The following is a 24,561-nucleotide window of genomic DNA, read 5'->3' on the forward strand; positions in this document are numbered from 1 at the left end:
TAAAATGAGGACAAAATATTTCTTGTTGGGAAAAATAAGAAGACAATGGATCAACATCTTTTAAATATTAAAAAAAAATGGCAACCTAGATTTCTATATCCAAAGGAAAGATCTATGAAACATCTATCCAATGGAAATGATCTGTCTATCAAAATATCTATCAATGAAATTGAAATAAAAACTTTTTCAGGCGTACAGAAGCAGAAAGAATTCATCACCAGTTAACCCATACTATAAGAAATGTTAAATAATCCTTTTCAAGCATAAGGAAAATTATATAAGAAATAAATATTGATCTTCACAAAGGAACATAGAACATCAGAAATGGTAACTAATATGTAAATATAAAATACTTGTATATATTTTTTAAAAATTTTTTTTACATTTATTTATTTTTGAGAAATAGAGTGAGACAAAGTGTGAGTGGGGGAGGGGCAGAGAGAGAAGGAGACACAGAATCTGAAGCAGGCTCCAGGCTCTGAGCAAGCAGTCAGCACAGAGCCTGATGCGGGGCTTGAACCCACAAACGGTGAGATCATGACCTGAGCCGAAGTCGGATGTTCAACCCACTGAGCCACCCAGGTGCCCCTACTTGTATATATTTAAATCTCTTTAAAAATATACAACTGTTTAAATTGACATAATTTCAATGTTGTATGGAGTTTATATATATGTATAAAAAGACTGTATTGCAGCAATAGGACAAAGGCCAGGAAGGGAAAATTGAGGTACACTCTTGTCAGGTTCTTACATTATATATGAAATGGTATAATAGTACTTGAAGATTGACTGTATAATTCAATGGAGTGAACCACCGTACAGGCAACAACATGGATGAATTGCAAAATACTTTGCCAGTAAACGAGGCCAGACCAAAAAAAAAAAAAAAAAAAGAAAAAGAAAAGAATACATGATATATGATTCCATGTATATAAAACTTTAGAAAATGCAAATTAAGTGGTTGCCCAGGATGGCAGTTGTGGGGTGATAACAAAAGGGATAGGAAAGCCATGTTAAAGGGGAACTAAAAAATTTCTTGAAAGTGATGAATACGTTCATTACCTCAATTTTGGTACTTTTCATAGGTTTATACATACATATCAAAACAAAATATATATTAAATATATATGACTTATTGCATTAAAAAATACACCTTAGGGACACTTGGGTGTCTAGTCAGTTAAACGTCAGACTCTTGATTTTGGCTCAAGTCTTGATCTCACAGTCATGAGATCAAGCCCTGTGTCCAGTTTCAGCATAGAGCGCACAGCCTGCTTGGGATTCTCCCTCTCCCTCTCCCTCTGCTCCTGCCCCACTCACACTTGCTCTCTCTCTCTCTATCAAAATAAATAAATAAACTTTATATAGATACATAGATGATAGATAGACACACACACACACACACATATATATATATATATATATATATATATATACTTGGAATAAGTTGGAATATATATATTCATATGTGTTTGTATACAGTGTGTGTGTGTGTGTGTGTGTGTGTGTGTGTATAAAACTAAGAGTTATCAGTGTTAAAGATTGCCAAATGATTTGGAATTTTTTTCTTGTAATAAAAGATAATTCAGTAATCATAAGATACTCTTTAACAGTATAACTGAAATAATTAATGTATGTCAGGAAAGCAGCTACATGGAGTCTTAAATGCCTATCAATATATTTTTTTCAATAACAAGAGAATCCAAGACCAAAGGAAATTGTAATAAAATTTAAGTGATATTTTCAGAAATTTTCCTGTAATACAATTCTTTTCCTTTCACACTTTGAGTTAGAACTAATTTTCAAGTGCTGGTTTCTTCAGTTTCTGAGATAAAGAGTTTATCTTTAATGAATATTTCATCATTCATCATAAAGATGAAATTTTAGGGGTGCATGGGTGGCTCAGTTGGTTAAGTATCCAACTCTTGATTTCGGCTCAGGTCATGATCTCACAGTTTGTGATTTCAAGCTCCACTCAGGCTCTGCGCTGACAGCGCTGTCCTGCTTGGGATCCTCTCTCTCTCTCTCTCTCTCTCTGCCCCACCCTCACTCACATACACTCTCTCTCTCTCTCTCTCTCTCTCTCTCTCTCTCTCAAAATAAATAAGTAAGCTTAAAAAATAAAGAAAATAAAGATGAAATTTTTTGCCTTCTAGTAATATTTTTCTCAACGTCACAAGTTCAATCCTCAAATATATTTATTTTCTTATATAGTATTAAGACTAGATATCTAATAAATATCTATTAAGACTAGATACCAAAAACTAAATTAGGCAATAAATACTAGTGATATAGTTCTCAGGCATGGTTGATAGCTATGTAAATTGGCTATAGACTTTCTTCATGGGAACTTGGTAAAAGTATTTAGTGTACTTAACTGATTTAACAACTATGCTTCCAAATGTTTATTAAATAATTTATCAAGGTATGTAAAGATTTAGCTCTAAAGATGCTCATTAAATGGTTAGTTATAATAGTAAAAAAAATTGGGTACAGCTTTAAGGTTCAATAACAAAGTATTATTTAAGTAAATGTGGGCACATCTAAATAACAAAGTATGAAGCCACTATAAATAATATTTAATCATCAAAAACATACTTATAAAAAGTGAGAATGACCAGGTGCAATTCTCAAGACAACCTATACAGAATGCTACAGTTTTTTATTTTAAAGTCTGTATTTATAGCAACAGATATACAAATGCATACATACGCAATTCCTTAGTTAATCCTATATTTCAATTAAGTATTACTGCGAAAAATATCAGCTCAAAATGATTTGGCTTAAAGAATTTTTTCCACAATTGTGTTTGTTGAATAGGACCACATGAGATTACTTTAGAGAGAGTGTGGACAGAGAGAAGAGATCTCAGAGGCACACCAATGCCTAGTAATTGGTAAGAGAAAAATCCAGCCAAGGACATTGGAAAGGACCATCTAGTGAGGTAACAGGTTAATCAGTAAAGCATGGAGTCTTGAAAGCAAGTGGAAAAGGTTTTTCAAGAAAGGACAGATCAACTGTCAAGGTGAGAAAGAGAGAAAGGGAAAGAGAGAGAGAGGGAGAAAGAGCAAGAGGGAGGAAAGAAGGAAGAAGAAAGGAAGGGAGAGAGAGAGGGAGGGAAGGAAGGAAGGAAGGAAGGAAGGAAGGAAGGAAGGAAGGGAGGGGGGAGGGAGGAAGGAAGGAAGGAAGGAAGGAAGGAAGGAAGGAAGGAAGGAAGGAAGAAAGGAAAAAAGGGAGACAGAAAATGAACCTTGACCATTGGATTTTAAAATATAGAGATGTTTGGTGACCCTGTCAAAAGCTGTTTCATGGAGCAGATCCAGGAGAGAATGACAAGTTAGAAAGTGGAGGCAGTACAAATAACCAATTCTTTAGTTTTACTAAAAAGCACATTTGCAGGGCGCCTGGGTGGCTCAGTCAGTTGGGCGTCCAACTTCGGCTCAGGTCATGATCTCGCGGTCCGTGAGTTCGAGCCCCGCATAGGGCTCTGGGCTGACAGCTCAGAGCCTGGAGCCTGTTTCGGATTCTGTGTCTCCCTCTATCTCAGACCCTCCCCTGCTCATGCTCTGTCTCTCTCTGTCTCAAAAATAAATAAAAAAACGTTAAAAAAATTAAAAAAAAAATAAAAAGCACATTTGCTTTATGATGTGGATGCAAAGAATTAACCAATTTTCTAAAGTCACCAAAATGCAGAAATCCCTGATCTCAGTTCAATGGCCTAATGTTTGTGCTGTGCCCCAAATTCATATGTTGAAATCCTACCCTCAGATATGGTAATATTAGGACATAAGATCTTAGTAAGATCTTAGAGAAGTAATTAGTCATGAGGGTGGAGCCCTCATGAATGGAATTAGTGTCATTATAAAAGGGACCCCCGGGGAGCTCTGGAGCTCACTTTCTAAAGTTCTCTCTTACATATCTGGGAAAAAATGAGAAGAGAGGAGTCCACAACCTGAAAAAGGGCTCTCACCAGAACCTGACCATGCTGGCACCCTGATCAAAGACTTGTAGCCTCCAGAGCTATGAACAATAAATGCCCATTGTTTATAAGCCACTGTCTATTGTACCTTCTTAGAGCAGCTCGAACTAAAACAGGTTTTTCAATTTTTATAAAGAGGACACTTCAGACTTAACTTAATTTGTTAATTTATCTATTGTCAAAGGTAGACTGTTACCCGCTTGGCATTCTGCACGCAAATTGGGCAAATAATGGTTCAGGCCAGTGAGTCCTCCTTATGTAGATGTTCAATTAATGCATATTCAGCGCTCAGTCTCCCATATGATCTCATTTTAGCTGGACTTTCTCAGTTCCCAGTGCTCTTGGATTCTAAAGAGAAAGAAATCTCTCTTTTTGGCTCTATTTCCTCTTCATGTTCCCTAGGAAATATTGTTTCTTGTTCCCTTTTTTCTACTTACTTCATATCTTCCACAAATACTTTACAATTCTTAATTACTGAGGCATCTCACCTGTTTCTTCATTTATGAGTTTATATCATTTTTTTCTTCTTTTGTATTAATAGATCTAAGGGAAGAGGGGAAGTAAATGCATTTATTTAAACTTCTACTTGTAACCAGAAGGGGTGTGTGTGTGTGTGTGTGTGTGTGTTTGGCAGAAGGGAGTTGAGGAGGAAGAGTTACTGTTACATTAGGATCTTTACTCTCCTGCATAAAAATATAATGCTGCTGCTTGCTTTGGGAAAACAGAAGCAATTTTAACAACATTGAATTAATCATTCTTTGAATAAAGTATGCTGCTTTAAAAATTTTGGGCTTGTACAGTAGACATATAAGCAAAACATAAAAACAGTTTCATAACCATACATATTGAAGTTTTTCTTGGAAAGTGTTCAAATCAACTATAATATATACAATGTATCTTTAGATATGAGGCACAGATATATTATGGGCCCCAGGAATTATTTCAGAAACAATCAAAACAGTACATGGAATGTCAAGGAATTTTGGAGTTGTTCTGGAAGGAGCACAAGACTTCATTTCACGGGGAAATCAAAAAGGTAATGCAAAGGAAATTGATGTTATGCTAGATAGTTTTCTACCTTAAGTATTACATGACTCTTAAAAAAAGGAATGAAAGGAAAAAATACAAGAGACCAGACTGTTCTGTCAACTGAGAAATTCAGAATGTATATCCAAATGTTGTGGTGGATCCCATATATTGACACCTTAAAATCATGTATAGATATAGATATATGTATATATATGCATATTATATATAATGACATTTTAATGGCATATATATGACATATAACCTATGTATACTACTTAATCTTGATCTAAAACTATATTTCCATAAACTCTAATAATTTCTAAATAGGTTTTAAAAATATCTTTGTCACTTGTGAAATTTGTATTCGATACCAACTTTTGCTGCATTGACAATGACTGATAAAGTTTGGTTAAAAAAGAAAAAGGATGTAACACTTTCGTAGTAAATTAAAGTACATTCAAAGTAGTTAGAAGTAATTTTTGTCATCACAACAAGATTCCGCAAACATAAAAGTATTATGAAATTTATTTTTGACTTACAACTTACCTTCAGAAGAGATATCTGATAAAGGAAATAAATTATGACTAAGTTCCAGAATTCTTAGCTTATTTCATGGAAACTTTTTCATTTTATCATAAGTGGAACAGAAGACATAAGGAAAATGTGAATAAAAAGTTATGTTCAAAGAAGGAAAAAGCCATGTATCTTTTTTGTTGTTGTTTTCTGCTCATATTGCTGAAGACCTAAAATGAGTGATTCCCCAAAACTTTACCTTTTTTGGTTGACAGAGAAATATTAACATTGAAAACCTTTGATAGCGATGATTCAATTCAAAACAAACTATGCTAAACTTTTTGAATTTGGAATTCTGGAAAACTCTCATTTCAGGAAACACAACAACAGAAGGGAACAACCATATAAGTGTAAAAAAAGAAGAATAGCATGATTTTTGACATTGATGATTCAGACTTTATGACAGTCCTGACAGACTGAAACTTATCTTTGGCTTTTTGCAGAAGAAAAAAATAAAGGAAATGTAAATAAAATAATAACCTGATTAAAGGCCTTTCAAAAGCTGTCAATTCTCTACACTGTTAAAGAAGCACCTGTGGCTAATTATTTCACGTCTTTTTAAAAAAGGAATCTCCTAAGGATTTTATATAGGGAAGACTTAGAATCATTGAATATGAAAAAGAAAGGACACTGGGGAGATTACCTTTACTTGAACACTTCCAGAGGCATTACTTCCAGCTTCTCAAACAATTCATTGACATTTTTAACTGTTCAAAAGTCCTTTCTGATGATGTTAGTAATAAGAGTAGAATGAATTTTCTTGGAAACATTTTCAACGTTGGCCAGACATCTGTTGTAAAGAATGTAATGAAAATGGGTAAAGAGGTCAGAGAGGAGAGTGGGAAATCTTGTAGAAAGTGGGTGGGAGAAAGCAACCAGATGTGGAACAACTGGAAAGGAGATTGTGGAAAGGAAGACTGGAGCAGAATTGTCAAGGAACTGGCTAAGTGGAAGATTTCACCAAATGTTGATATGGAATGTGAATTCAACCTTCCTCAATTTTTTAAAAAAGTGAAAAGTAGGGGCACCTGGGTGGTTTAGTCAGTTAAGCTTCCAACTTTGGCTGGGGTCATGATCTCACAGACTTTGAGTTCAAGCCCCGCCTCAGGCTCTGTGCTGACAGCTTGGAGCCTGGAGCCTGCTAAGGATTCTGTGTTTCCCTCTCTCTCTGCCCCTCCCCTGCTCATGCTCTGTCTCTCTCTGCCTAAAAAATAAATAAAACATTTAAAAAAAATTTTTTAAAGTGAAAAGTAGGATTGGAAAATAATTTTCATTACCTTTTGGCTGCACCACCAGCAGTGTGAACCTTGTCCAGTCTTACTTCTTAGGTTGCGTGTTTTTTACAGAAACACAAATATACCTAGATTCTGTCCCATTAGGAGGTCACTCAACCAAATTTTAAACAACTGCAAGGACATAAATATCACTATCTAGATTGTTTCTTTTAAGACATGTTGTTGTATGGTCTCACCACACTACACTCATTTCACTGTTTGTCTTTAAGATAGTGATTTCAGGGGCGCCTGGGTGGCGCAGTTGGTTAAGCGTCCGACTTCAGCCAGGTCACGATCTCACGGTCCGCGAGTTCGAGCCCCGCGTCGGGCTCTGGGCTGATGGCTCAGAGCCTGGAGCCTGTTTCCGATTCTGTGTCTCCCTCTCTCTCTGCCCCTCCCCCATTCATGCTCTGTCTCTCTCTGTCCCAAAAATAAATAAACGTTGAAAAAAAAAAAAAAGATAGTGATTTCACTAGTTTGCTTCATTTTCCTTGTTGATGTTAAATAAGGACCTTGTGCGTATTCATAAAGCTCCCAACTTAATAATATATATCACTGAGGCCCTCAAAAAAAAACAGATGGCAAAATTAATTGTTCAAGGTTTCCATTAGGAGAAGTATCTGTGTGAAGGAAAATAGGAGAGGAGCTGTGTAAAGCTGGGATGGTGATAAAACCACAAGCAAATCTGACTCTGATTGAAGGAAGGAGGGTAGGGACATTGCCTGGCATTGTTCCAGACAGACCTGCAGTATAAAGGAGGTTTGACAAAGCTGTCTGAGAATGTCCTCAAACCAGGGTTGCCCATCAGAGGAGTCCCATGTCTCCCAGGAATGGGTCTGCCTTCATATTCCTGCCACTCTCAGTCATTGACTGGGAGCAGCCCATGGAGCATTGTGACCTCAGCATAAATGAGTTTTGGATTTCAGAGCACAACAGCTGGGCTTTACGGTCAGTTATACTACCTGCTGTGGGGGGGTCTGCAAAGTTTATTCTCATGGCCACCACACTGAGTCCTTGCACCACTCAGATCTACTTCATCACACAGGTTCAGGAGCAGCTCCAACATGGGTTCCATGGGCCTTTCTTCCTGAGCAAAAATGAGGAAGAGGGAGGTTAGTGTGATGAACTAAAGCTCCTATCACTACAGTTATTCTCCAACTTCTTTCTCAATGCCTTTTATCCTCAGTGATTCCTTCAGCAGGTCTTGGTGGCTTGCCAGGTGGTATGAACCAAACCCTCATTCCTGAAATATTTGAACCCTTGATTATCACACCTTTCATAGTCCAAGTTGCTTCATATGACTGTTCCATTTACAGTAGAGTCAGGAAGTACTAGGATACAAATGGGTTACTTGGGTTCTACATTCATTTTTCCCTGTCCCCACTGTGCAAGCAGCTTTCTGTCATTCTGCTAATCAAAATCAATTACCTCTGCCAGTATGGTGATTTCCGTGGTCTCTTGTTAGTCCCTGGATGTGAGAAGTACCAAGTCCTCAGATGTAACCATAACTTATAGTTTGATGGAACTCTTAGTGTGTTCCCTGGAAGAGCTCAAAATTCTGAGGAAGGACAGATCTTCCAGTGAGTCATTAATGGCCATTCTTTTGGACCCATGTATCCTTCCTATTAGAAACAAAGTGCCATATAGGGGTCTCTGACTTGATAAATATATTGCATCCTTATGGAGTGTTTCCTTAGTACTGGTACCTTAGTTGCACATTGAGTAGGCTATTCTAGGATTCTATAAGGCTGGCCACTCACAGGGTTGTACAGTTTGTGTTATGATTAGTGGACTCCCTAGTCATGGGTCCACTCCCATACTTCATTTGCTGTGAAGTGGGTCTGGAAATTAGATCCTGTGCTATATGGGATTCCATGCCTGTGGATCAGGTGTTCTATTAGCCCCTGGAAAGCAGTTCTGACTAAAGTTGTGCAGGCATAAAAGGTAAACCTACACCCAGAGTAATTACCTATCCTTGTAAGTCAAACCAGAGTGTAGATGGGCAATGTAGTCAACTAACCAATTGAATTCTTCAAGGAATAGTGCCATGTAAGTGACTCAGTATTGGTCTTTATTGTTGGCAAGTTGGACATTCAGAGATAGCAATAATTAGGTCACATGTGGTAAGTAGGAGTTGATGTTGTTGGGCCCATATACAGCTTTTATCTCTGCCACTATGACTTCATTTGGGTGCCCATCATGGCCATCAGAGTCGCTGATAATGAGTGGCTGATAATGAATGCAACTGCATGAATCATTTTATTTACTTGGTTGTTCAGTTCCTTTTCTATTGTGGATACTTTCTGGCAGACAATGTATAATACAAAAATCTTCATATCTTGTGCCTACTCCTACATGACCATCAACATGCCTCTATGTCAGACCACTTTGTCTCTGATGTTCTTGTTCTTTTTCTTCCATGCTCCAATGGTTAGACTATTAACCATTGCCCAGAAATTTATATGTATTCTTCCTAGGGTTATTTCCCTTTGCACACAAAATAGGTGACTAAGTACACTGCCTACAGCTCTGCCATTGAGAAGATTTTCTTCCCACTCCACTGCTTTGTAAGTCCACCCCTAAATGTGGCTATAATGCAGCCACTGTCCATGTTTTACTTGCACCTCCATGCTGAGCCAACCCATCCACAAAAGGTTAAGCTCAGACTTTTTCCTGCTCATTTGGCTGGTAATACAGGAACTCCCAGACAACCATAAGTACAAGCCAGGGGAAGAACACTAGTATCAGTCTGTTGTGTGACATGTGATCTGGGCTACTTTCTCATGACCAGTGGACTATGTCTGACCCTGTCTGATAATTATGATTTGCTTGGCCAAACAGAATTAAGCTCATGATGGGCAGTTTAGGTACATGGCCAGTATGTTTTCCATGGTTAAGTGTTCTGTGTTTACCAAAATCCAAGAACACAAAAGAGATGTTTCTCAAAGAATAATTTTCTACTATGCCTGGCCTTACTCCAGAATCAAGGGCCTATATTGTTATTCTTCCACTGGAACTTGCCAGTAAGTTCCACGTTGCACATTTTCCAACATTTTAGGGTCTGCTGGATTCTTCAACACTAGAAAGTATTGTATGGCCCAGATGGTGGGGCTGGACATTCTACCGCACACTTTCTTGCTCCTCTATTTTTGCATTTTTGTTTATTGTTTGTTTTTTAATTTTAGATGTCAAGCAGCAAGTCTTGTTGGCTTCCCATCTCTTCTGCTTGTAAAAATTCCATGCTGTATTAATCATTTACACAACTTTGTAGGTTAAATCCTTTGACTTTCTCTCCAACTTTACCTGTCATTATGTAGTTGGGCTGGCAATTAAGTGTCATAACCTGGTTTTTATTATTTACAGGGAGGGCATTATTACCCACCATGGATGTTCAAGAGCCTAGATCTGTAACTGCCCCTCCTAGCATCATCCCTAGTCTGTAAAGAATGATCACTGAGTTTCATAGTTATTCTGGTGCCTTACTTACTAGCATAGTTCTGATGGCCTTGGTGAAGGGCATGTTCTCTTGAGTCTTCTAGTTTATATAACATGTCCATTCATCATGCTCACTTCCCTCAGCCTCATTATTTCTTCTTCTATCTGCCAGGGCAATATTTGCATTTTGTTTTGCTTAGAGTTGGCCATCACTTTTTATAGATCTTTAAAATCCATCCCAGCAGCAAGTTTGCCCTATTGCCTGGAGTCCTTGCTAGGATATTATATTCCTTGTCTTTAGAAAATACATCTAAGGCAACAAATTCTTGCTTTTCCATCCATACATTCTGGTGCCCTCTATTGCCCTCAAAATCTAATCCAAAAGTCCTTTCTTCACTCTTGTCAGAATATATCAGCTAGTTCTTGAAATGTTTAAAGTATTTGGTCTCTCTCCTCCCTTATTAGGCCTGGCATATTCCCAGCCAGGTTATGCTCTTTTTCAACCCTAGCTATTGGCCCAGCAACCAGAAGAGAAATTGGGGCAACTCTTCAGAGAATGCCTATTGCCTTGTGAAGGAGAAGCTTTTGTAGCATTTTTCTATGCAGTAGAAGTAATAGCTGTAACTAAAGAAGAATGGACTATCTTTCCAAATCCTGAGGGTACAGGGGCAGCCAGGGGATTAAGTAGTCAGCATCTTCAAGGTTGTCCATGCATATTTCCTTGTCCCATTTTTCAGAATCTTAGGTTTTTTCCTACCAATGCCCTATTTTTGCATAACATACCTGACCTGGCATTGTATTCAAACATGTCTGGAGTTCTATGACTGATAAGTAACCCTTCAGCCTGCCGCTTGATTGTGTGTAGCATTCCACTACAGGAAACTACAGCTGAAACTCTGGGTTCAGACACTGAACCATGAACTCCTTTTTAACAACCCTCAGTCGTTCATTATCCTACTATAAGGTGCCCTAGTCTGCTGTCTTTGTAGGCATTATTTCTCACTATTTTTCAAACACTTACATCATTGTACCTGCTGTAGCATTCTGCTTTACCAGGACATTTTCCTTGTCATCATTGATAAAATCTTTAGCAATTAACCTGCCACATTGTACCAAGAACTATCCATGCCCACATACTAGCCAGGATGGTATCCCTTTTACCTGTCCAGTGTTGGGTTAGCCAGTCCCAAATGTCTATCTTACTGTTCATTTGCCCAGATCAGTTTCGGTACTACTTGTCTGGTTCTTCCAAGAAGTAGACACCAAGATGGGATTAAACATGCAACTGTTTTGTTACAGAAAACACTTCTTTGAGATAAAAGGGAAGAATTTAAGGCTGGGAGCATCTTCAGACTATAATGTGAGAGAGAAGGAGGGAAACGCCCTTGAGAATGACAAGGAAATTTCAGCAGCTTCAGGGAGTCTTCAGGCTAAAGTCAGCCATCAGAGGAGTTCCATGTCTCCCAGGAATGAGCATCACTTAATATCCCTGCTATGCTCCATCATTGGCCAGGAGGAGGCCATTGGAAGTGTGACCTCAGTGCAAATGCCACAGTGGATTTCACAGTATAGTAGCTGGGGCCCTCTCATTGGAGGAAGCATACAAGGCATGTTCTCATGACTTTCACACAAAGATAGATGTTTACTTCTAAAGTCCTTTCCCATTCCCCCTCCATTTCCTTCCTTCTTGGTTATAATTTATAAACGTAGTAGTTATCTTCTTATTATTTTCCCTAATATTAATAATTGGAGACAGCAAGGGATTCCATGTTCAAAAAAACCTTGGTTAAATTACTACCATACTATTGCGTGGCTTCAGGACAAGTTAGATGACATCTCTGGTTTGCAGTTTCCTCATTTAAAAAATCGTGAGGTTGCAAGATTGCACTGAGTGATCACAATGAGTGAAACCCAGTCTGCAACCTGATATATTATATACTAATTTATTTATCATCTCTCTTCCTTTCCCCTCCCCAACTTCATGTGCCTTCAACTGGCATTTAAACAATATTTGTTGAGTGAATTATGTAACTTGTTGACCTCAGTATTTGGGATATATTTTTCCCCTAGACTAAACAAGTACAAATTCTTCCTGTACATTCATTATATTGTTTCCTAAGTACAGCCAAGATTAAATTTTCTGATAGAAAACAAACAAACAGGAAAATGGTGTAAAAAATTTCCATGATAGCCAGAGACTTCTGAGACCATTTGAAAACCATGGATGTGGATAAATCACAGATAATTTTTGGAATTTTATTCTATAATTAAATCAGTATATAATTTTAGACAATGTCTGAATATTGGGATTATTGTTAACATAGAATGTTTTATTTCAAATGCATATTTTTAATTTGCTCCACTACTTGACAAATACTTCATATATTCCAGGCAATGTGCTAGACTTACAAACTTGCACACATTTAGAAGTATACCTGGCTTTCTAATATTTATGGCAACCTTTCTTAACTAGTAAACTAGAAAAAGACAAGTCATTATTAGAATTCCATTCCTGACACAGAACTTTCCTTTATCCGATACAAGTATATGTTCTTGTGCTAGGCCTTCCAGCATGCCCAAGGCCCTGGTTTTTCAAAGGACTGTGAACTTTCTTTCAGAGGTATATCAGGGCACAAGAGTTTATCTTAGCAGTAGTAAGCAAGTTCCTATCAAGTGTGTGTTCTAATATAGAGTTGGAGCAGAAAGAAAATCAGGCTGGCATTGTAGATTGTGAAACTCACTAAGCAGGGACCGTGTCTAATTCTGTGTCCAGTACTTGATTTTTAAATAAAAGAAAAGAAAAATGAAACCATTTTTTTTCATGAGTATTGGAGTTTTTCATTTGAGGAAAAATAATGTCTTCACCAGAGGTTTGTAGAAGACTACACAGTAGGAGTTTGGGACTTAATTTAAAACATATAAGCTTTTGTGTAATAACTATTCACTTCAGATTCCTGATTGGTTTAACAAGTTTAATACCTTTTCTTAAATATGTACAGATGTTATCAAAAATTTGATTCGTTTTTAAAATGAATAATAGACAAATGTACTTTAGAACTGGTAATTGTGTTTATTAATTTAAACCTTTATGGAGCCTATTTAAAAGTCAATAAAGGTTAAAAAATACTCCTTATTGAATAGTAGTATGCATATTATTGTAGTGAATCTACAAGATTTTCCCATTGTTAAAAATCTTTTCCTCAGGAGGGGCACCTGGGTGGCTCTGTTGTTTAAGCATCGGGCTTGGGCTCAGGTCATGATCTCACCATCCATGAGTTTGAGCCCCGTGTTGGGTTCTCTGTTGACAACTCAGAGCCTGGAGCCTGCTTCAGATTCTGTCTCCCTCTGTCTCTGCCCTGTCCCTGCTCGCGCTCTCTCTCTCTCTCTCTCTCTCTCTCAAAAATAAAGATTAAAAAAAAAATTTAAATCTTTTCCTCAGCAGAGGCTGGAAGATGGCAGCAGAGTAAGAGGACTCTGGGCCTGCCACGAATACAACTAGATAACTATCACATCATCCTAAATATGCCAGAAATTGACCTTGAAGTCTGACAGAGCAAACTCTACAACTAAATGTAGAGAAAAGGCCACATGGAAGAGGGTAGGAAGTGCGGAGATGGGGCCTGGGAGAGAAACAGATTGTGGCTACAACAACGGGGAAGCAGCTGTGGTCACAGAGGAGGGTGAGAGGCAGACTGGCACTTTGGGGGAGCACACCAGGAAAACAAAACTCCATAGCAATTGGCTTGGAAAGAGAGAGGGACTGAATTTTGTGAGTTCTTCTAATAGTGGAGCTTAAAGCCTGAAGTTCTAAAGGTCAGTGGGTGGGGCTGGGATAGAGCCCAGAGGACATTGGGGCTGCTCTTAGAGAAAAGGCAGGGAAACAGCCCATGGACATACAGTGTGGAAACAGTGATCTGAAGAGTGCATAGGACACACAGTGGGGAGGTTAGTTGCTCATCTTGGAGCAAGTATGTCCCAGAAAGACAGAGTTCACGGAGAGATCCCTCAAACAAAGGAATTGGTTAGTGCCATTTCCCTTCCCTGACCCTCAGCTTAAGCAAAGAGACACTGGTGGGAACCAGCACAGGGTGGACACTCCCTACCTAACTTGTTTACATCAAGCCCCGCCCCCTCTGCTGTCAAGTGCAACTGCTTTTTCCAGCCACACTTGTCTCAGTCCCAGCACAGCAGTCCCCTTCCCCTCGAAGACTGGCCCAACCCCTGCCTACACCAGGTCTTCTTATGTGGGAGTTTGCAGGGCCTTGATTTCCATAGCAGTGTGATAGATCTCAGTTCACAAGCAGACCAGACCACACCTAGTGAAAACTTGTCACATTCAGGATGGGCACCAAACACTGCCACAACAGGTAAAGAGAGCCTCTGCAGAGGACTGGCCTGAAGGATAAAGTAGCCAGGACACAACAGCAGAGTGCACACAGCACACATTGGAGACACTCCTAGAAGTGCCGGGCTCTGGGAAACAAGGGGCACTACATGGCAGGGCACTACAGGACTTCTTTTTTCATAAGGCCATTATCCTCAAGAAAAGGAGATGTAGCTGACTTGCCTAACACAAAGAAACAGGCACGGAGACTTAGACATTTTAGACAAAATGAGAATACAGAAAAATGTGTCCCAAATGAAAGAATAGAACAAGGCCACTGCCAGATATCCAAACAAAACAGATACAAGTAGCATGCCTGATGGAGTATTTAAAGCAATGATCATAAGGGTACTCACTGGACTTGAGAAAAGAGTAGAAAACATCAGTGAGACCCCAAACAGAAAGATAAAAAAAGAACCAATCAGAGATGAAGAGTGCAATAAAGGAGATTAGAAATAGGCTTGATGCAATGAATAGCAAGCTGAAAGAAGTGGAGGAATGAATTAATGACCTAGAAGACAGAGTTATGGGAAGTAATCAAGGCAAACAAAAGAGAGAAAAAGAATTATGCAAAATAAGAATAGACTTAGGGGACTCAGTTACTCTATCAAACATAATAACATTCATATTATAGAAATCCCTGAAAAAGAATAGAGCAAAAAGGGGGCAGAAAACTTATTTGAAGAAATAGTAGCCGAAAACTTCCCTAATCTGGGGAAGGAAACAGATCCAGGAGGCACAGAGAACTCCCGTCAAAATGAACAAAAGCAGATCCACACCAAGACATATTGTAATTAAACTGACAAGATACAGTGATAAAGAAAAAAAATTTTAATCAGTAAGACAAAAGAAGACAGGAACTGTCAAGGGAAAACCTATAAGGCTAGTAGGGGATTTCTCAGCAGAAACTTTCCAAGCCAGAAGGGAGAGGTATGATATAATCAAAGAGTTAATAGAAAAAATCTGCAGCCAAGAATATTCTATCCAGTAAGGTTAACAATCCAAATAGAAGAAGAGATAAAGAGTTTCCCAGACAAACAAAAACTAAAGGAATTCATGATGACTAAACCAGACTTGCAAGAAATATTAAAGGGGACTCTTGGAGTGGAAAGGAGAGATCAAAAGTGGCAGTATACAGGTAGGAAATACAAAAGCAGTAAAATGAATATTTCTGTGAGAAATCAGTCAAAGAACTCACAAAGTAAAAAGATGTAAAATGTGATACCATATACCTAAAATGTGAGGAGGAGAGGGAAAAGAATGGGCTCAAACTTAAATGATCATCAACTTATTGTAGAGTACTATATGAAGAAGATGTTATATACAAACCTAATGGTAAGCACAGATCAAAAGCCAATAATAGATACACAAAAATAAAGAAAAGAAATCTATTTATAGCAATAAAGAAAATCAACAACCTATGGAAGAGTGAAACACAAGAAAAGATCAGAGAAAATCTTCAGAAATAACCACACAAGAAATAATAAAATGACAACGAATACATAACTATCAAAAATTACCTTGAATATAAGTGAACTAAATGCTCCAATCAAAAGACATTGGGTGACAGAATGGATAATAAAACAAGATCCCTCTATATGCTGCCTATAAGAGACTCATTTTAAACCTCAATACACTTGCAGATTGAAAAAGGTGTATGTAGAAACATTTATTATGAAAATGGATGTCAAAAGAAAGCCAGAGTAGTAATACTTATATCAGACAAAGTGTCTTTAAAACAAAGACAGTAACAAGACACAAAGAAGGACATTATATAATAATACAGGGGATAATCCAACAAGAAGATAAAGCAACTGGAAATATTTATGCACCCAACATAGAAACACCCAAATACGTAATACAGGAAATAACAAATATATAAGTAATCTTTAATAACATAATAATATAGGGGACTTTAACACCCCAGTTGCATCAAGTGGAGAGATCATATAAACAGAAAATCAACGCAGAAAAAAATGGCTTTGAATGACACACTGGACCAGATGAATTTAACAGACATACTCAGAACATTCCATCCTAAAACAGCAGAATATACAGTTTTTCAAGTACATATGGAACATTCTCCAGAATAGATCACATATTAGCTCACAAAATAAGCCTCAAAAAATTCAAGATTGAAATCAGACCATGCAACTTTTCTGACTACAATGCTATGAAACTGGAAGTGAACCACAAGAAAAAATATGGAAAGATCAGAAATACATGGAGGTTAAATAACATGCTACTAAACAATGAATGAGTCAACCAGGAAATAAAAATAAACAAAAAAGTACACGGAAAAAAAAAATGAAAATGAAAACACAATGGTCCAAAACCTTTAGGATGCAGTAAAAGTGTTCCTAAGAAGGAAGTTTATAGCAATACAAACTTACCTCGAGAACCACAAAAAATCTTGGGGCTACTGGGTGCCTCAGTCAGTAAGCATCCAACTCTTGATTTCAGCTCAAGTCTTGATCTCATGGTTCATGGGATGGAGCCTTATATGGGGCTCTCTGCTGATAGCCTGATGCCTACTTGAGATTCTCTCTTCCTGTCTTCTGCCCTCCCCTGCTTGTGCTCTCTCTCTCAAAATAAAATTAAATAAATAAATAAATAAAGAAGCACAAAAAAAAAGCACAAAAAAATCTCAACTAAACAGCCTAAATTTACACTTAAAGGAATTAGAAAAAACAACAACAACAACAACAAACATAACCTAAAGCCAGCAGAAAGCAGGAAATAATAAAGATTAGAGCAGAAATAAATGATATAGAAACTAACAACAACAAAAAACAAAAACAAACAAAACAACAGAGCAGATCAATGAAACCAGGAGCTGGTTCATTGAAAAAAATCAATAAAATTGATAAACATCTAGCCAGACTTATCAAGATAAAAAGTGCTCAAATAAAATCACAAATGAGAGAGGAAAAATAACAACCAACACTATAGAGATATAAACAATTATAAGATAATACTACTAAAAACTATATGCCAACAAATTGGACAACCTGGAAGAAATGGATAAATTCTTACAAACCTATAAACTACTAAAACAAAACAGAAAGAAATAGAAAATTTGAACATACTGATAAACATCAAAGAAGTGGAATCAGTATTCAAAAACTCCCATAAAACAAAAATCCAGGACCATGTGACTTTATAGATGAATTCTACCAAACATGTAAAGAAGAGTTAATACCTATTCTTTTGAAACTATTCTAAAAACTAGAAATGGAAGGAAAACTTCCAAATTATTCCATGAGGCCAGCATTACCCTGATACCAAAACAAGATAAAGTCTCCACTAAAAAGTGAAGTACAGACCAATATCCCTGATAAATATAGACACAAAATTTCTCAACAAAATACTAATACACTGAATCTAACAATACATGAAAAATAAATCACTCACCACGATCAAGTGGGATTTTTTCCTGGGTTGCTAGGGTAGTTCAATATTCACAAATTAATCAATGTGATACATCACATCAGTAACAGAAAGGAAAAGAACCATTTGATCAGGGGCGCCTGGGTGGCTCAGTTGGTTGAGCGTCTGACTTTGGGTCAGGTCATGATCTCACAGCTCTGTGAGTTTGAGCCCCACATTGGGCTCTGTGCTGGCAGCTTGGAGCCTGCTTCGGATTCTGTGGCTCCCTCTCTCTCTGCCCCAACCCACTCTCATTCTGCCTCTGTCTCTCTCAAAAATAAATAAAACATTTAGAAAAAAAAAAAATTTTAATAAAAAAAGGAACCATTTGATCATTTCAATAGACATTTGACAAAGTACAAACATAATTTGACAAAGTACAACATCCATTTATGATAAGAACCCTTAACAAAGTAGGTTTAGAGGGAACATACATCAACATAATAAAGGCCATATATGAAAACCCACAGCTAATATCATCCTCAATGGGGAAAAACTGAGAGCTTTTCCCCTAAGGTCAGGAACAAGACAAGGTTGTTCGTGCTCACCACTTCTATTCAACAGAGTCCTGGAGGTCCTGGCCACAGCAATCAGACAGCAAAAAAGAAATAAAAGCATTCATCAGGAAGGAAGAAGTAAAACTTTCACTATTTGCAGATAACACAATACTATATATAGACAACCCAAAAGACTGCACCAAAAACCTGCTAGAACTGATAAATGAATTCAGAAAAGTCACAGGATACAAAAATCAATGTACAGACATCTGTTGCATTTCTGTGCACCAATAATGAAGCAGCAGAAAGAGAAATTAAGAAAACAATCCCATTTACAGTTGCACCAAAAATAACAAGAAACGTAGGAATAAACCTTAAAAAGGGGTGAAAGACCTGTATGTACTCTGAAAACTATAAAACACTGATGAAATAAATTGAATATGACACAAAGAAATGGAGGGGCGCCTGGGTGGCGCAGTCGGTTAAGCATCCGACTTCAGCCAGGTCACGATCTCGCGGTCCGGGAGTTCGAGCCCCGCGTCAGGCTCTGGGCTGATGGCTCGGAGCCTGGAGCCTGTTTCCGATTCTGTGTCTCCCTCTCTCTCTGCCCCTCCCCCGTCCATGCTCTGTCTCTCTCTGTCCCAAAAATAAATAAAAACGTTGAAAAAAAAAATTTAAAAAAAAAAAAAAAAAAAAAAAAAAGAAATGGAAAGATAGTCCATAGTCATGGATTGGAAAAAAAAACCAACATTGTTAAAATGTCTATAGTACCTAAAGCAGGCTTTAGATTTAGTGCAATCCCTATCAAAATATCAATAGCATTTTTTAAGAACTAGGATCAAATATTCTAAAATTTGTATGGAACCACAAAAGACCCCAAATAGCCAAGCAATCTTGAAAAAAGAAAAGCAAAGCTGGAGGAATCACAATTCTGGATTTCAAGATATATTACAAAGCTGTAGTTATCAAAACAATATGGTACTGGCACAAAAATGGACACATAGATCAATGGAAGATAATAGAAAATGCAGAAATGAACCCACAACTATATGATCAATTAATCTTCTACAAATTGGAAAGAGTATCCAATGGGAGAAGTTCTAGAAGGCAAATCTGATGGAAGGTCAGTATTTGCCAGATGCCAGGGATGGGGCCAAGAATTACCTACAAAGCAGCACAACAGAAAGAAACTTTTGAAGATCAAGGAAATATTCTATACTTTTATTAGAGTAGTTGCATTACTGTATATGATTGTCAGAATTCATCAAAATGTACACTTAAAATAGGTGCATTTAATTGTGTGTAAATTAGAAATCCATAAATTGATATAAGAAACATGTTAAACCTGCTTTGATTATTAGCAAAACATCTTTTTTATTTAATGTTTCTTTATTTTTGAGAGAAAAAGAGAGAGCATGAGCAGGGGAGGGGCAGAGAGAGAGGGAGGCACAGAATCTGAAGCAGGCTCCAGGCTCTGCGCTGTCAGCACAAAGCCCGACACGGGGCTGCAACTCATAAACCTCAAGATCATGACCTGAGGAGAAAGTCGGTCACTGAACCGACTGAGCCACCCAGGTGCCCCTTTTAACAGAACACCTTAAACCTATCTGCTTGCTATTAAGAATACAAGCTGTTTTAAGAATGTGAAACAAGGGTACAAGTAATCCACAAACCCAAGCATTGTGCCTTGCAGGAAGCATGTCTGTAAAAGCTGTCTGAGTATCCTGATTTTGTTCAATTCAATCAAATCTTTACACCTAGGGAATAAAATTCTGATCAGGTGGTTAATTGGGTCCGGTTCTGATATTTCTAATTTACCAAAATCTGAATCTTTATTTCCTAACAATTATTAAATGAGTACATGTTCTTATAAAAAGCAACACAAGGTCAAAGAGCATCCATCATTCCATCACCTAAAGAAATTATTGCATTTGGAGTATTCCTTTATTTTTAATGCAATTTTTACATGTCTCTGATAATATGGTGAGTGCTATTTTGTGAGCGTGTTTCTTACTCAGTATTAAATCATTAACATTTTCCCAAGTCATTAAATATTCTATAAACATCATTTTAATAACTGCATAATGGCTCATCATATGCCTGTACCATAATTAACGATTACTCTTTTAATGGCATTTAAGTTTTTTTTCTAAACAGCAGTCACACTGCCTGGCTCACTGAAAGTACAATGAAATTTTTGTTGAATGAGTGAATGAGTCATAAACAATGTTGTGAAGAACATCTCTTTGTCACAACCTCTGTATTTTACGAGAAGCTAAGATAAATTTCTGGAACTAGAATGTCTATGGTAAATATATAAAAACTGTCTTAAAAATGTTAAAGGCACTCAATTCATTTATCTCAAGCTTTTATCTTGAGAGAAAGATGAAAATGATATTATATCTGGGTTTTCAAAAGTTAATTAAGACACATTTTAAAATAATTGTGTTTTAGAGAGTTACAGTTCATTTTGAACAGGCGATTTATTTTAATAGTGTACTAATGTGATCAGTTAAAGGTAAAACTCCACCTCTGCTTTTTTCTTCCTTTTCTTAAAAAAAAAAAAAAAAAAAAAAAAAAAACCTCATGGTAATCCTATCTCCAAGAACATTTTGGTTTTATTTTTATATATATATTTTTAAGTTTTTTTATCTTTTATTTTTGAGAGAGACAGAGAGAGAGAGGCAGAGGCAGAGACTGGCTCTGCACTGACAGCAGTGAGCCGGTTGCAGGAACTGTGACATCATGACCTGAGCCCCCCAGGTGCCCCTAAAAACATTCTAGTTTTATATTGTCTCTGATTCCACTGTATTTCTTTAACTTCAGTTTCTAAATTCAAGATTTCTTGCCTTGATTATAGCTTCTGCTGCTGTTTTGTCATTACTGCCTTTTTCATACAGTTTGGTCTTTCTGTAAATTCATTTCCACTCTGGCACTTACTGAGTAGGAGATTCTAAGAAAACACAACTAGTCTGTTGTAATGGTGGCAGAGTTAACACTTTTTTTTCTTGTCCTCTGCTCTATATTAATCTGCCCTGGTTTATTTTCCCAATGCAGCAGCAGGCTGCTTTTTGTGTTGATTCTTCTTTGCATTATTTCTCAAAGTCAAACTTCCTCATTCCTGAAATGGTGAGTTTTAGGCCCTATTGAACACATTTCAGGTCTTCTAATCAAGTTGGCTTTGAAGGTGAGAGTGCTGGCTGAGGATCTGGCTCCTTGGCTGGAGAATTGCTTGATGCTGGCCCCTACCTACTCTTGTCTATTCTCTCTCTGATCTCAGCCTTTCCTATGCAGGGAGAGGTTATTGAGCCTGATGCAATGATATCGAGCTAGAAAAAAGGATTTTCTTGCAATATTGCCGCTAAGACATCAGTTTGGAAGGCTCTTAATTTCTTTGTAGTCTTTTCTAATTTCTCCATTTCTAATTCTCCTCTTTCATCATAATTTGGAATAGTTGTTTAATGTAAAAATATTGTTATTTATTTTCAAAAGACTGCTTTCCTGAGAGAGAAGTCACTTTTTAAATATTTATTAGATAAATTATGTCATGTACCTTATATAAGTCATGCCCAGGACTTACATCCGTATCCATAAGACCCAAATAACCAAACTAGTGTGTTTTCTTGATAGTTTAGCCAGCCTAAAAATGAAGTCCATATGCCACATACGTAGCCTGCCTGGCTTTTGCAAAGATGAGTCTGAAAAAAGTAAATAAAATAGTTGCAGCAATTCAAATGATTAAGTAACAGCATTTCAGTATTTCATATATGTTTCAAGGAACATTTATTCTTTCACTTCTTTGAGTAGAGTTCAGAAACTGTCTGTTTGAAATTTTAGAATTTCTATGTAGCTTTATAAAATCTGTGAGGAAAAAAACGTGGCTCATTGTTTCCCTCTAGGAGATGTATTAAAACTGAGGTACAAAAATCTGAATACAGGTGAATAAGAAATAGACCAGACACCGCAATGAGTAAAATTTCCCTCTGAATCAATTCAGTCTCACACTGTATTAAAATGATCAGTTCCTACCCTAATTGTTTTCCAGTAGTAGAAGTAAATGCTCCTTAAGAAAGTAACATCATATAGAACTTCCAATTATCTCTCTAATTTCTTATGTAAAACATTTTTAAAAACTATCAAGGATGTAAAAGTTAATTAACTGAAAATGTAGAGAAAAAAAGAACTAATCTATAGGAAACTTAAATATTGGTCATATCAGACAAAAATTCACAGAACTTGAAATTATAATAATCTAATAAAAATTCTGAAAATAGAAAAATAAATTCTGGAGGTGGATAATATACTAACTGTAGTTAAGAATACAAAAGATGGGCTTAACAGCAGAATAGACACAGTTTAAGAGAGAATTAACAATTTGGAAGAGAGGACAGAAGATAATATCCAGACTGAAGCAAAGAAAAAACAAAGGATAGAAAATAAGTAAAAATGTAAAAAATATGCAAAACATGGCTAACTGGTCTAACATATATGTAATTGAAGTTATAGGAAGTTATAGGAGGATAAGAGAAAAAGAATGGGGCAGAACCCATTTTTCTGTAGTAATGAAGAGGTAATTGGTTTAGAGTTTTCCAAACTGGACAGAAAAAAAATTGTATCAGACATCCACAAGCTTTGTAAATTCCAAGTAGAGTTAACAAACAAAACAAAACAAAAACAAAACCACCTAAAAACAAGTACTACATAGAAAACTGCTGAAAACCTAAGATAAAGAGACAATTTTTAAAGTAGCCTGAGTAAGAAGCTTAGTTTCACAAGAGTAACAGAAAGACAGATGAAGAAATAAGCCAAGAAATAGAAAGACTTGGAATTCAAGAAAAATATGATCTAGACCAGGAGATTGAAGATATCCTTGGGTTGTTGCTGAAGGGATTATCTTAGTATATCAGCTGTGCCCAGATTTAGACATTCACTTGCCCAGATAAGAGAATAAAGGCATAAAATATCCAACCTGTTGAAAAGTTCCCTTGTGGTTGCCTTTTCTAGGTCACAAATGACAGCAGGAGATGCCCCAATAGAACTGGACTTTCTTATTTTAGTGGGGGAAATAACAAGATCCCTGGTAGAGGCCAAATAAATCGGGATGCATATCTATCATAGACATAGTAGAAGCAATATTTACCACAATAAATCTTGGGAATGAAAAAAAAAATCTGACTGCTTTTGCAGAAAAGCTCAGATATTTTACAAGGTTATTTGCTGACATGTGACAGTAAATAAAGCTGTGATATCTTGAAACTCAATCTAAAGCTTTTTAGGCTAAGCAATACTATCTTCAATTTTAAAATGCATTTCTCTCCATTATAAATGAGTTGAGAGATACTGTTTAAGTGGCTAGTCAAAAAGTATGGCTCAATTCCCTTGGCAGCTGCCCATTTCCTTGATTCCATTACTATGCACTTCATGAGGTCCTGTCAATGCCGCCAGCTGAGTAAGGGTCAAGGGTTTGGCGAAAACAGGTGTTGCTCAGACCATTTTACTTGACAGTAGTGAGCACTGAGGTCACTGACCCAATGGAAGGAAAATAGGCCCAACAACGGTGGCAAGCTGTACATGTGACATTCTTTGCCCTCTTTTCTACATTCATTTCCTTTTTGACTCATGGTGAATCTTTTCTTTTTCAACAACATAAGGAATGCCTGTTGTTTCTGGGCCCTAAAAGGATTCAAGTCTAAAGATACCTGTGGATTGTTGAATTTTCAAGACAGGATGAAAAGTTATATTAGGCCAGTGTCTGGGTCATTTAGTGATAAATTCTGACTTCTGTCAAGAAGCATAAATAAAATAAAATAAAATGTACAGATGAATTAGGCAATGATTTTTTGTGTGTTTGTTTAATCTGCTTTGACTTTAATTTTCCTACATACAAGTGGATATAATGTTTTTTTTTTCATTTGACTTCTCTTTCTTTCTCTCTTTTTATTTTCTTCAGATTTCCATTGC

Source organism: Lynx canadensis, chromosome B2 (genome assembly GCF_007474595.2).
Source record: "Lynx canadensis isolate LIC74 chromosome B2, mLynCan4.pri.v2, whole genome shotgun sequence".
Lineage (NCBI taxonomy): Eukaryota > Metazoa > Chordata > Mammalia > Carnivora > Felidae > Lynx > Lynx canadensis.